We start from the raw sequence: 12,613 nt of genomic DNA on the forward strand, positions 1-12,613 counted from the left end.
CCCTATTCAACACGCCTCACTCACATTAGTTCATCTCCTCCTCAGTCACCCTGTGAGGCAGGCCTTTGGTCATCCCCATTTTATAGTTTAAGAAACAGAGAAGTTGAGCCACTTGTCCAAGGTCACACAGATAGACAGTCGGATAGTCAGAATTTGAAACCCAGATGGTTTGCCTGAAGCCCCCACGACAGCCACACTGTGGAGTGATTGGCAGAGAAGCGGGTAATTGAGTGTGGAATGGCAGGGGAACTTGATCGAGGCCCCAGAGTTAGTTGGCACCAGAACTGGGGTTCAGCTGATCTTTGTGGGTTGAGCTCCTTCCTTTCCTTCTCATCCCACCATGGCCAGGAGGAGGCGGTGCAGTGTAGCCGTAGCAGACAGCCTGTTCTTATCCTTTCCCCAATGCTATCACAAAACACGGGAGGCTGGATACTTTATAAAGAAAAGAGATCTGTTTCACTCATGTTTCTGGGGTTTTAAGGGCCTGTCTCTGGCATCAGCTGTGGTGAGGACCTCACAGTAGATGGCATCACATTGGTGGGAGCACATGAGAGAACAGCTGGACAGGAAGCCAGAAAGTGAAAAAGAGCCATTTGCTTTTTTACAATAGTAATTTCTCATGAGAAGCAGGCACTCGTGGAAACGACATTACCTCCCACCGAGGACAGCACCCACAGTGACTTCATTACCTCCCACCCGTCCCCACCTCTGGCAGTTTCCATCCTCTCCCATAGTACTGACTGGGGCCAGGTTTCCAACACACGAGACTCAAACTGTGTCCCAATCAAGGTGCAGGTTCTTCTTCAGCTCCGAGAGGTGTGGAGGCAGGTCAGGGTCATGGGGCCACGCAGAGGGGACTGGAGAGATGGGAATGCAGTTGGGGAAGGGGTCTGCTGCTGCTGTGGCAGGGTTGGACCCTGGTGACATGATGTGACTGGGGGGGGAGATGAGAAGGTCACTAAAGTCACAGACCCAGCTCCCAACACTACCGGTGTTGTCACTGCTGGTGTGGCTGTGTGGTCCTGTGGTCCCTTTGTGACCAGCCCTGCCTGGACATCCCACGCTCCAGCCCATGCAAACCCCGGAGTCGATCAAAGTCACGGACTCTGTTGTGCAAGAGAAACAGAGATTTCTTCCTGAATACATTTAGATTTACACAAAGACTCTCAGAGAAAGACTTCCCACTATGTTGGAACGAGTTAGTTCTATTTAAAAGTTGGAGAGGGGGAAAGGAAGAGGGTACGCGCTGCCCCGGTCCCTGCCGTTACAGAACAGAAGGCTTCTGATTCAGGATGGTCGGACAGAGTGAGGCTTGTTTTGTAAGGGAAAAGCTCTGCTTTTTTCCAGATGAGGATGGGCATGAGATCAGCGTATTCACCAGAGCCCACGGCCAGTGGCTCATGAGACCACGGCAGAGGAGTGGGTGAACGGCCGGAGCTTTCTCACTGGGACGGGAGACCTGGCTTTGGGCAGTCGCTGTGGTCCTCAAAAGCTGTGAGCAAACCCAGTGTTAGCAAAGGGAATGTGGTTTTAAAGGTAGGAAAAGATCTTGAGGAGGAGTCTGCACAGAAGGATGGGGGCAGGTGTCTCTGTAAAGAAAATTTTGTAGGGGCTGGGACTGTGGCTCAGAGGTAGCGCGCTCGCCTAGCATGCCTGAGGCACTGGGTTCCATCCTCAGCACCACATAAATATAAAATAAAGACACTGTGGCCACCTATAAAAAAAAAAGAATATTTTGTAAAGCAACAATTATTCCTGTGTGTGTGTGTGTGTGTGTTTTCAAGGAAGGCCCCGGTCCTCAAATTCGTCTTTGGGGTTTTTTCATTTAGTGGCCTGATTTTCACTCTGTGCCTGGGGGTTCCTTCGGCCACCTCCACTTTTCTTTGGGAAGACTGCCTGGGACGATGGCGGTGGTAGGGATAACAAGGTCAGCAGGACCCTGATTGGGAGCCTTCGGAATTTTCACAAAATGAAAAAAACTTTGCTGATCCTTTAGGAGGAGTTTGGTTAATTTCTGCTTTGATTTGGGAGACTCCCTGGCTGGGCCAAGGTGCCTGCTCAGCGAACTCAGCTCCTTCACTGATTTCAAGAGTTTAGCTCTGATGGAGCAGAGGGCTCCAGCTTCTCGGGTCCCGTGGTGGGTTGAACAGTGGCCCAGAGACAGGACCCTACTGGGAAAAGGGTCTTCGTAGATAGAATTAAGGTTAGGACCTCAAAGTGAAGTTAGGAAGAATTAGGGGGGATTAGGAAGACCCAAAATCCAATAACGAGCATCCTCATAAGAGGAGAGAAGGGGAGAAACCCACAGGCAGAAGGGGACCCGGAGACACAGGCGGGGATTGGAGCGAAGCATCTATAAGTCAAAGAAGGGCCGGGGGTGGCCGGGGCTACCAGGAGCTTGGAGAGGGCCATGGCAGGATTCTCCCGCCAAGCTTCTAGAAGAAACCAATGCTGCTGAGAGCTTGATTTTGGACTTCCGGTCTCCAGAACCATGAGACGACAGTTTCTGTTTGGTCCTCATTTGCTCTGGTGGCCACAGGAGACCTCTACAAGTCTCCTTTTCATTTCACCATCTGTAATACAGAAACAATTACAGCTCTGCCGCCTGCATGGAAACACATCATAGGCACCCAGAAAGGTTCCCTGCTTAAAAGTCTTTCCCCTACCTTCGATCACAAGTGTCCTCAGACCGACAATGACACCGCCCCAGAGCACAGGACCAACAGAACCGTGGACACAGGTGCGCCTGCGAGCACGTTCATAGCAGCATTTTCTGGAATAGCCCTGAATGATAAGCAAGAGTAGAATGGAAAGGCGCACCGTGGTCTCTTCACACAGCAGAATATGATCCAGCACCAACGAAGGAACTGCAGCCCCCATCAGCCTCATGGAGATGCATCTCACACACACACGATGTCGAGTGTCAGAAGTCGGACCAAAGGGGTCCATACTGAACGAGGGCACTTTATGAGAATTTCAAAGGCAGGCAAGGTTATCATTGGTGTTAGAAATTGGGATAGTGTCCAGGGAAGGTGAGGCATTGGAAAGGGAGGGAGCCAGAGAGAGATATCGGGGGTATTGGCTCCATCTCATTGCTTGTCTGGAGCCTCACTTTGCAGTAATCCGCTGCCCGAAGGTACCTAATGTGTGAGTTTTAGATGTATTAGAATCCCCAATATAGAGTAAAAAACATCCACCAGGAGCCATTTTGGGAAAAGTAGCACATAGTGATGGGGTGTTTGTCTTAGATTGGGTTTTTCTAGAAGCAGATGCAGAGAGAAAAGATTTCAGTTCAGGAGTGGTCCAGAGACATTCCCAGGATCACCGTTGGGAGTCAGGGAAGCAGGATGGGGAAGAGAAGGACCAATGAGGGGTCACGGGGCAGTTACCTGGGACCGCAAGTGGGGCTCCAGTCCCCTGGAGAACTCTGGCAGCCAGAACCCAAACATGCCCAGGGTCCTGTGGAGGCCTGGATGTGTTGGAGAATTTATTTTCTGACTCCTGGCCACCAGGCATGGTCTCTCGGCTTGGCTCACAAGGAAAGTCCGGAACTTCTGGTGGACTTTGTAGAAGGGGATGGGTGCTGGGTCCCTGGGGCAGGAAGGTAGGCCACCAGCATCTTCTTCTGCAATAATCTACACAGAAGCATGAGCAAGCAAAGTGGGCGTCGAAAGGAGAGTGGTGTGTGGAGTCCAGAAGTTCCTCAAGAGGCCACCTGCCACCCCAAACTGTCCCATCACCCAGCACATCACCAGAACCTCCAAGGGAGTGGGTGCCTCCGTTACAACTCCAAGATGACTCTTCCACACTCATCTTTAGAATGGCTCAATGACAGAAGAGAAAAATAAAAACTCTCACAAAATGCTGTGGTCCGAACATGTGACTTGGGCAGCACGTGTTAGAGACGGAGTCCTCAGGGCCACAAGCTGGGAGGTGGGGCCCAGGGAGAGGTGACTGGACCATGAGGGTCTCTTAGAAACCGTCACCTGCGATGGAGTCCCACCGTCTTTATTCAGACCTGATTGGGAAACACTCCTTCATGTCTGGAATGTGACTTGCACGGTGCTGGGTGAGATTCGGGCGAGGAGGGAGCAGTGTCTGCCGGGATGTGGTACCTGTGTGACGAGGGCCAGGAAAGAGGCCACCGCAGTTCACCAGCACACTCTTTTGATCACGTGGGCGTGGGAGGCTTCCTGCCCAGTGTTCAGGACATTTGACAAACACAATAGATGTCAGAAAACAAAATAGATGATGAGTCCTGCACTGTGGTCGGGCACCCTAGTGGGACAGACAGACCACACAGACGGACCTCGTCAATGAGTAATTTACAGAGTCTGCTAGAAGCTGGTAAAGACCCCAAGAAAAGAGCCTGGTGGGACCAGGGGCAGAGTAGGGGGGTGGAGAATGGATTTTTAGGAGCAGTGGTCACGTGAGGCCTCACTGACAAGTCACCTTCCAATTCATCTCCTTGGAGTTAGGTCCGCGTCCAGAGGTCTGATTCTGGGGTAAACCAAGCTAAGAATGGCCAACACACTTTTATTTATAAATAAAAATGAACCCAGGTGCAACCTTTAGGGGACCGCTGTGTTTGAGATGCTGTGGGCCCTCCAAGGGTGACCTCTGGGACCTCAGTAACAAGAGTCAGGGACGGAAGGGCAGACTTGGGGATGTCACGGTACCCAGGGAAAGTGTGCAGCGCAGGAAAGTGTGGACGCAGGATGGAGCGGGGCGGGGGGCAGTGGTGGGTGGTACAGAGGGCAGGGGCCGGGGAGGGATCAGAGAGGCAGGAAGAGAGAGGAGGGAGAGGTAGGAGCCTCCTGCCCTCCAGGGGCCGAGGAGGGTGTGGTCACATGCCTCCAGTGGAAAGAGTCACTGTAGGGGCAGATGAGAGTAGACTGGCCAGTGACTGGGCAGTGGCTGGGCAGTGAGGAAGAGTCAGCAGCAGAGAGGAGCCTTTGGGGAACTTGGCTGTGACCCTGGGGACAGGGTGGATCAGAGAGAGAGAGAGAGATTACCGTCTGTTCCTCTGCTAAAAGGAAACAGCCACCATGGACAAGTGGGGGGTGTGCAGTGTTCAGAAGGGAGAGTGAAGGGCGGTGGGGGAGTTTTTAAGGAAAAAGATGTGGAACAATTGGAGGTGGAGGTGGAGGCGGCTGGCCGGAGGGAGACAGGAAGAAAGGAAGTAAGCACGGGTTGCTCACTCTATGTCTCCAGCACATCAGTGACGTCAGGGGACGGGACCTCATTTATTCAGGTGAACAAGGCTAGACTGGGCACCGTGAGCCGGTGAGAGGAGAAGAGCCGATTCCTGGAGAGTGTGAGGGTGAGGAGGGTTTCCCTGGAGCCAGCTGTCCTCGTAGATGACCGTGTTGATCCCCACCTTCAACAAGCATGCGAATTCAGATTGGAAATTCAACCGACGATTCATTTTATGAAACACTTCATGGCCGGTAGGGGAGAACCTCTGTAGGTCTCCAATATTTCATTCAGGAAACTCCAAAGTGGTTTTGATGTTGACGACGGAGCACCATCAGAGCTACTGCCTCTGTTGACAGAAGCAGAAGCGGCAGGGCCTGGTGGCTCCGGGTTGGTCGCGAGCAGCACATGAACTCCTAATCACCATAATGACGAACAGCACCTCCGAAGCATCTCTCATTCTGAAATTGTCAGCAGCTGCCAGTTGGCAGACGCGCCCCAGTTACTCAGCCCAGAGCCCCTCGGTGCAGCCCTGGAAGCAGAGCTCACTCCTCCTTTGTATCTATCTTCCTCGGAGTCGCTGCTTCATGGCATTGTCACCCCTGGTCACATGGCCGTTCTCCCCCATTAGCTGCAATTGCTCTGAGTGGAGAAGCAAGAGTCTGGTTGGGGAGTCGCCCTGCCAATATCACCCTTGCCCCCCACTGGCTGGGAGGGACTTCCCCTAGCGACTCCTCTCTCTGAGCTTTCCAGATCAAAAGTTCTAGTCCCCCCATCCCACCACCAACCAAAACCCATGACCATCCATCTGTTGATGGACCTTCCGGCTGCCCTCCTGTTCTTTTTAAAGAAAGGTGCTTCTGGATAAGCCGCGTGGGATCTGGGGAGCCAAGAGCAAGAACATGCGTCAGATCTCCAAGTGGCTGGGTCTCTCGGGAGCCTCCCAGCGCAGGAATGATGGAGACGGCTACCGGAAGCAGGGGCATCGGGAGCATCTGGGGGCTGCAGGATGTAAGAGGAGAAGGGGGAGAGGGAGGGCTGGGTGGGCAGGGGCGAGTGGAGAGGGCGCAGAGCAGGCAGGGATGGGGGTGGCTCTCGGTTGCTGTGGCTGCAGGGAGGAGGGGACAGATGCAACTGCTACCATCTTGCTTTTAGAAAAAGGAAAGGCAGGAGGGGAGAGCTCGGAAGAAGGAGAAGCAAGATGGAGAAGGAGAGAGTATGTGCTGGGGTGGGAAGCACGGGGGCCTCTCAGGCTCCAGGGGAGGTAAGTTCTCCTGAGGGCTTTCTGATTTAAAAATGGGTGTGTAATATGCTTTAGGAGGTTTTCTTTCTAACATACACAATAGCATGAATCTATCTTAAGTCCTGTTCTCTGGAGGACTAGAAACCTCTAGAAAACCTATTTCATGGCATGCCACGCGAGTGAGGGTTTGCTGCAGCTTCGGCAGCCCAAGAAAATGTTTAAAGCTCTAGATCATCATGGAGAGAAGTAGTTGAAGGGCATGGACTGTGTCTTCCTCCTCTTCTTCTTTTAGTATGGAGTGCTTCACGAATCTGCACACCATCCTTGCCCAGGGGCCATATTAATGAATCTTTTCTCTATCCTTCTAATTTTAGTATAAGTGCTGCTGAGAGAACATGGACTATGTTTGCTATTTTGTTTGTAGTGTTGGTGACGCTTGGCTAAGGCACCTGTGTTAGGTTTTGGGTGATTTTTTTTTTTTCTAGTTTGTGCTGGGAATCAAACCCTGGGTCTCAAGCATGCTAAGGCAAGTGCTCTTCCATTATATTGAGCTTTACCTCCAGGCTTGAAGGGCTGTGTGTGCATTGGGGAAGGGTTTCGTAAAGTCCCCTGAATCTGGCTGGGTGGCCCTGCTGATTCTGCCCACATTTATGGCTGGTTTTGTCTAAGAGCTCACATAAAGTAGATATAAAGTAGATATCAGAGCATAGTTTGCTCTGTGTTACCCCCCAAAAGATCTTTCATAACTTGTTTGTATTAAATATTTCACTCTAAAAATCACCATCAACTTAAGGAATAAGTATGTGTAAGTGGAGAGAGGAGACAGGAACTCTGTCAGTACCCTCGGCTGGGAGTTTGACGTGGTGTGGTGCATTCCAAATTGAATTCTGTGTTTCAATTAATATTCATAAATTCAATTAAAATGATCACTATTTGATAAGAGGAAATCAGATACATTTAAATAACACAGAAATCTATTTACTACCAGATATGAATCTGGACAAATGATGTTGAAAAAAACCAGAGAAAATGGTAAAACTGGAGAATCAGAAGATGATGCTCAATTCATTTCACTGGAAATTTTTCAATGCCAAGGGGTACCAACAGGTACCAGTGGGCTGGGCATGGTTTGAGTTAAAGTAGAAGTTACCAATTCTTAACCTCATGTTATTAATTTGGAGATACACAGATAAAGCTATAAAAAAAATCATCAAACAAGATGTCATCAGGAATAAGGTTTCCGTAGAGACCAGAAGTGCCCAGAGAAGGAGCGGTCTCCCTGTGTGGAGGGCTCTGGGAGTCTGGGCTGGAGCGAGCATGAGGTTGCCTAACTCCTATGTGTCTAAGGCCAGGCAGATTGCATCTGCTTCTCACCCTATGGGAAGGATTAAGAGTCTTAACAATCATTCATTCAACAACAAAAATTTCTTAAACACCTACTCAGTGGCAAGCTCTATGCAAGGCACTGAAGATACAAAGGTGAGCAAATCACCCAGATTGTTCACGGGGTGATCAGAGGCAGGTGGGGTAACCAAGGGCAGTGCAGCACGGTAGTTTGGGCTGGTAGATGCAGCTGCATGGTGCCTGGACAACCCACTGGGGCTGTCTTTCCTAACTGGTGACAGGGGACCAACTGATGTGCCCTCTGTGTCTCAGCATCTTTCTTTTTTTTTTGAGGGGGGGGAGGGTACCAGGGATTGAACTCAGGGTCCTTCAACCACTGAGCCACATCCCCAGCCCTATTTTGTATTTTATTTAGAGACAGGGTCTCACTGTGTTGCTTTGCGCCTCGCCATTGCTGAGGCTGGCTTGGCACTCACCATCGTCCTGCCTCAGCCTCTCTAGGCACTGGGATGACAGGCATGTTCCACGGCACCCAGCTCAGCATCCTTCCTGAGATGGCTATCAGGCAATCAGCACCCATCAACCAAGCCTGGCTCAGAAATACAACCTCTTTGCTTCCCAAGCAACAGGGGTTACAAGAACACTATACATATTCCCTATGGAAGCACAGGGAAGCAATTGGCCGGCGAGTTTTCATGGAATTTTGGTAAAGAGTCACAGAGCAGATGATCAATCCATGAGACCCTAAAGGATAGATTTCTGAAGGCTGGGAAATTCCACGTCCTCTGCACAGTTGCTTGTTGATGGGCAACTTGGAATAAAGATCATGGTTCCTCGGAAACATAACTTCCTTGTTGGTATCAGTGGATCCTATTCAGGACTTCAGATCAGGGTCCCAAAGGGAGTAACAGACCCCTGGAAGGGACAGAGCCTGTAGGTGGGTAGCATGGTTGAGCCAGCCTGTTGGAGTGAGTCCCGGGCACTGGCCCAGCCACTGGGGTTTTCTTTGGCAGAAGAAGGTTCAGTGTCTTGTGTAGCTGGTGCCAAGCAGGCCAGGCTCAGTGAGCTCACGGAGCTCCATGGGCCCTGGCGCTGGGGACCAAGGTGGAGGAAGTGAAGGGCTGGCTCTAATGGCCCCAGGTTTGCAGCAGCAGGGCGCCGGGCCAGAGGAGACAGGAAATATTCTGGGCTTTCAGACATTGTGTCATATGATTGTTTATTTGGGACAAGGAAGCCACCCAGGGAGCAGCGGTGCCCATCACGACCCCTGAAGAGAAATCCAGTGAGTGCACGTGCCACCTGTCCTGCTGCCCCCCACCCCGTGTGCACACAGGTGAGGTGAGCCAGAGCCCTGCCACTACATTCCTATCACTGCACCTGCAGGAGGGGACCCAGCTCTCCTGCCACTCTTGGGCAACTTGCTGGTGCACAGAAACTCTCCTCGAACCCTCTGCTCTTCCCCTTGCCTACAGATAGAAATGGCTCTCCCTTGATGTCCTCCCTGGTCTGAACTTCCTGCCTTTGAGGTGGCATCTTCTGTTTTCCCCAAACCACTCTCCTGTACTCTAGTTACTGTTTCTTGACTAACTTTGAAGAGTCTTACCTTTGTGCATGGGTCTATTCTTTTTCTTTGTTCTGGAATATGCATTTTTTAATGTTCACTCAATTTGAAAAATGATGAAGTTCCCGACTTGAGGAATACTTGAGACATACTCTACCTAAATTCCAGATTACTTCTGAATGTCAATGTGGAAAAGCAAATGAAAGCATGAATACATTGGAAGAAAATATGGGTGAGTATTCATAGATCTTGGGGGCCAAGAAGGTGTTTCTAATGTGACACCAGTCACGGGTTGGGTGACCTCTCCACCCACCTTGAAGGGATGAAAAATGTAACTAAGCAAAATTGAAAACCTGGGTACATCAAAAGGAATTGTTACAGAGATGCACAGGACAGGATTTGGAAGGAGGTTAAAAGTGGCTAGCCCTGGGGAGGAGAGGAACATGCTTGTGTTTTAAAGGGAATTTAACTTTTTAAAACCAAATATACTATGTATTATGAGAAGTTTATGTAGATATCATGTTCCTTGCCTGATTGATACATTTGAAAATCAATAAACACAAAATTTAAAAGCTGATGATAAAGTGGAAACATATTTGAAACATATGTGACAGTTAAGAGTCATACCTTCCTTATGTGCAGAGCTCTCACAAATAAGGAAGAAACAAGATGGACCACCCAAACAAAATTGAGCAAAAGTCACAAGCAATTACAATGTATATGTACACACACACACACACACACACACACACACACACATCAATGGCCAGAGAGCTTATGAAAAAAATGCTAGCTTTCTTAATAATTTTAAAATGTAAAGTAAAACAAGAAGTTTGATGAATATGTATGCCAATGCTTGGCTTCAACTGATATGTTGATGATGTACTTTTCCAGCTTGGTCTCTTACCATGCTGGACCAAAGATGGATGTTTCTTCTTACTCTAACCTCAGGCTCCTTGCCCATCCTTCCCACTGGTGACAGTCTATAGAAAGTGTATTAGTTTCTGAGGGCTGCTATAACAAAATACTACAAATTTGGTGTCTTAACAGAAATTTGTTCTCTCATAGTTCTGGATACCATTGTCCAAAATCAGGGTGTCAGCAGGGCTAGTTTCTGTTGGAGGCCCTGAGCAAGAATCTCCCATGGTTCTCTCCTGGTTCCTGGCAATTCTTGGTGTTCCTTAACTTGAAGATGCATCACTCCAGTCTCTGCCTCTATCTTCACATGGCCTTCACCCTTGTGTGTTTCTGTGTCTCCAAATTTTTCTCTCCTTACAAGGACACTAATCATTTGATTAGAGACCCCTAGAATCCAGTATGCTCTTAACTTGATAGCATCTGTAAAACCAAATCTTTACAAATAAGGTCACATTTACAAGTTCTAGGTGGCCATGAATTTTGGAAAGATACTATTTAATAGGGAACCCAGGGATTTGGTCAACACTGAAAGAGATCACATTCTAAGATGCAGTAATTACAGCCTTAAGAGTTTAGAGGAGACATGGGTGGAATATGTGCTGTTTTGCAATTACACAATAAAATTCCAAATGTTAAATTTAACACCACTGGAAACTGGATGATTGCTCACATTTTCCTGCATGCTCTGGGCAGGACTTGCATTTGAGGTCCTTGTCAACAAAAAACAGTGACGACCTGTGAGAAAGTTCTTGGAAGCCAAGATTCATGTCCAGATGGTACAACATCGACATGGTATTTGGGAACTACAGAAACAAGAGGGGCTAAATTGTTTCAATACAAGCAGGTTCTGAAGAATCATGGTATTAAGAGCATAACAGAGTTGCTACCTTTTCTCAAGGTGGAGATGAGCAGATGTGAAATGAATGAAGAATAGCATGTTTAACAATATTTAAGGAAGAAAGAAATTGAAAAGATGGCTTTTGAACTTGAACAGAAAGAGATGGTAATCTGGACACTATGAAGAATCTTTACCACATACTGATAGTATTTACATAAATAAATATGTAAATACCTCTTCTCTAACCATTATTCTAAATCTTCATCATTAAATCACTATACTTCACATGGATCATAAATTTCATAATGCACTTTTAAATCAAACTGTGTATTTAGGCAGACGCTCTGCAACAAATATTTGCCTGGTGCCCAGCACATCCTGAATAAAAGCTATCCTCTTCTCCATCCACCAGCCTCTGAATAGGGTAAGAGCTCTCCACCGAAGGTCTAATCACATCCTTGTAATTACACAGCGCTGACCTGGTGCTTGACTAAGCAAGGGAAATCCCAGGGGCAGCTGTAGCTCAGTGATTCTCATTCTACATTCTCATGCAGGAGGGGCATGGGACAATGAGACGATATAATTTGGAGAAGGGTGAAGGAAAGGAGCTAAGACTATATAATATTTTGCAAAAATTTGAGTCACTTAGCAATTGTTTCTCTGATCCTCATTGATGTTGATGGAATCATCTCTAAGAATTGTCCTTGGGATGTGCGGTGAATTGTACACATGTATACACTTGGTTCGACAATTACTTGTGGAGCAGCTGGAAGAATCCAGAGTTACACCCGCAACTCAGACTGCTGTGAGGTCTTGAGGGCTGGGCTTACCCGCGGACCTCATCTGGCTGGCTTAGCTGTTCAGCTACATTTAGGAGGCCAGTGGTCATCACTGATCAGTCTGTTGGTGACCACCCAGCCCCCAGCATGGTTCTGAAGGTAACTTGACTGACCAAAGCTTGGGGAAATGCAGGGGAAAAAGAGGGGATCCTAGGGAAAGTCCTTCTCTGAGGTTAGGGGTTGGTTCTTCTGTGGAGTCACATCAAAGGGTAGACAGACCACATGTGGGATAAGGGTTCCTGAAAGTTGGGGAGCCAGATGAGAAACGGAGGTGAGCCATGAAGGAACCCATCGGGAAGGATTAAACCCTGGTCACTCTTCCATAGAACATGGAGGAAGTTGCAGCTCATGCTCCACTTCATGTTGTCCAGGTGTACATTCTGACTCCCTTGAGCTGCTCCAACCCTTTATTTAATCTGTCGCTCATGGTCTTTGTAGGCCCTGCCTGGTGTGGCAAACAAAAGAACAGGGTGGAGGCACAGGAGAATGGCCTGCCCACACAAGCTCCTTCATGGATACTGCGGGGCATGCAGGGAGACAATAACTAGAGTCTGTGGTGAAGGGCAAATGGCCAAGGCGGGTTATGGTCAAACTGGGTGTAGCAGGAGCTATACTGGACACTGGAGAAGAACGCAGGGGAGACAGGAAGTAGAAGAGCCATGTCCACAGCATTT

General features: G+C 48.8%; 1 non-coding gene across 1 annotated transcript; it reads right to left on the reverse strand.

Annotated features, from left to right (window-relative positions):
* Positions 1 to 6,726: 6,726 nt before the first annotated feature.
* On the reverse strand, positions 6,727 to 6,834 carry LOC120886701 (U6 spliceosomal RNA). The gene has a single exon (XR_005729785.1). It is a non-coding gene; the product is annotated as a U6 spliceosomal RNA (small nuclear RNA).
* Between the last annotated feature and the right edge of the window lie 5,779 nt (positions 6,835 to 12,613).

This window comes from Ictidomys tridecemlineatus, chromosome 13 (genome assembly GCF_052094955.1).
Source record: "Ictidomys tridecemlineatus isolate mIctTri1 chromosome 13, mIctTri1.hap1, whole genome shotgun sequence".
NCBI classification, from domain to species: Eukaryota; Metazoa; Chordata; class Mammalia; order Rodentia; family Sciuridae; genus Ictidomys; species Ictidomys tridecemlineatus.